This window comes from Pinus tabuliformis, chromosome J (genome assembly GCF_031772625.1).
Source record: "Pinus tabuliformis cultivar Carrire ecotype Pingquan chromosome J, CPIR1, whole genome shotgun sequence".
Classification (NCBI taxonomy): domain Eukaryota; kingdom Viridiplantae; phylum Streptophyta; class Pinopsida; order Pinales; family Pinaceae; genus Pinus; species Pinus tabuliformis.
Genome location: NC_142295.1, coordinates 1,360,209,325 through 1,360,211,712, shown reverse-complemented (window position 1 = coordinate 1,360,211,712; position 2,388 = coordinate 1,360,209,325).

Genomic DNA, 2,388 nt, shown 5'->3' with positions numbered 1-2,388 from the left:
CCTAATCTTAGGGATTCGACCCCTTAGGATTAGAGGAGGTCTAAACAATGCATATATCTTCTTCTTCTTTCTCATTGTAAAGGGTTGGACTTAACTGGATGCTTAGGTTTTGAAAGGACATCATTTTGTATCAATTTAGTAGGAGATTAATAAGAAATTGTAGCTATTTCTTTGGGATCCATGTGGTAAGGTGTTTAGTTCCATTTCCTCTCTTGTGATCATATGTTTAAATGTTTTGTGTACTTCATTAGTCATTTCATGGCTTCTAAGTGGATGTTTTCAAGTTGATAGGCATAATCCATAAAATTAATGCTCTACTTTGGGAAAATATTCACAGTTTATGTTTTCTACAGTTTAGGAAGGATCCATGATGATCACATGCTCTTCCTAGCTTCTCATCGGTCTTGAATCACCTCACCCATCAAACCCTAGAGTGCTAAGCTTCATACCTACCTTGCCCCATCGAACACCTTACAATTTTGACCTAGTTGCCTTGCCCAAACTATCTGGCTCCTCTTGATCCAACAGAACCCCTTCAAAATAAAATCAAACCTTGTGCTACTATACCTAGCCTAATATAATTTTCCTGATCCAGTCATTTTCACTGAGATCCCTATGGAGAGAGCCCTCTCCTGGCCTAGTAGGGCTAGCTACTTGGCTAAGCGTGGTTTGTGGTTACCCTGGCATTGCCTTCCTTCAGCCTGAGGTTCAATCCAGGTGATAACTATTGTTCCTTTGGGAAATAAGTTTTACAGGATACCGGAGGTAGCACCACCTACCGCCATCTCTTTGGTTACTGCAAAACAATGCAGTAAGCTCATTTCCAAAACCGGGAAATTTGTTTTCCTGATGATACACCCTCAAGGAAAGAAGAAGACGATGGCCATGACCTCCAGGCAGGGCCCCTTTGCATGAAAACTACAGATGGACAAGGTCATGGAGGAGTATGAGGACATCTTCACCTCCATTGTACGGGTTCCTCTACACTGTCAGGTCAAGCACTCCATCGATCTGACCCCAGGTGTGTCGCTTCCCAATGGACCAATCTATCGGTGCTCCATTCTGGAGAATAATGAAATCAAGAGGTAGATTCAGGAGCTGCCGTAGAAAGGTCATATCCATTTGAGTTCATCGCCTTGTGGGAGCCCGATCATGTTGGTACAAAAGAAGGATGGGACTTGGAGACTCTGTATTGACTATCGAGCATTGAACAAGATTACTATTCGTAATAGGTACTCGATCCCATGGATTGATGACCTCCTGGAGCAACCGAAGGGGGAAAATATTTTAGCAAGATCAATTGAAGTCAGGATATCGCCAGGTACCAATCAAACCCTCCGATGTGTGAAAGACTGCCTTCAAAGCCAAGGAGGGGCTTTTTGAATGGTTGGTTATGCCTTTCAGATTGAAGAATTCTCGTGCAACCTTCATGAAGCTAATGGATGAAATCTTGTGGCCATTCACCAACTCATTTGTAGTGGTATACTTGGATGACATCCTGATCTTCAGCTAGAGTTGGGAAGAGCACCTCCACCACATCCGACAGTTTCTCCAAACATTGCGGCAACACAAGTTATGTGCCAATTTGGAGAAATGCACTTTTGGCATGACCTAGGTTCAGTATCTGGGATACATTATTGATGAACAGGGGGTGCATGTGGATCCAGCCAAGATACAAGTCATTTGGGATTGTCCATATCCAACCACTCTGACAGAGCTCTGCAGCTTTCTAGGTCTTGCCAACTTCTACTGTAGGTTCGTGTTGGGATTTTCTCATATCACTTGGCCCTTGAGTCAAGTCACCAAGGGAGGAGCGAAATAAAAATTCTTTTGGTCTGAATCTCAACAGCAGGCATTCACAGAGTTGAAAGTTCGCTTCTGCATGGAAACAATGCTCGCATTACCAGACTTGCAACAACCATTTGAGGATGAGACAGATGCCTCTGACTGTGCTATTGGGGCAATCCTTACTCAACATGGGCATCCAGTGGAATATCACAGAGAGACACTTTCAGACACAGTTCGGAAGTATCCCACTTATGACAAAGAGATGTATTCCATTGTGAAGGCCTGCCGACAATGGAAGCATTACATTTTGGGGAAGAAAACGGTCATCCACATAGACCACCAACCCCTGCAGTTCATATAGACCCAAGCGAAATTGTAGAATGATTGCCATTAGAAGTGGTCCACATACCTGCAACAGTTCCATTTGAATATCAAGTATAAGAAGGGAAACACCAATAATGTTGCAGATTGCCTTAGTCGACCATCGATCATGGCGTTAACCACCGTGCTCAAGTATTGTGGGCACGAGACTTCTGATTGGTCATTTCTCTACAAAAGCGACCCAGAATTCGACCACACATACCAGACACTCTTGGAGGG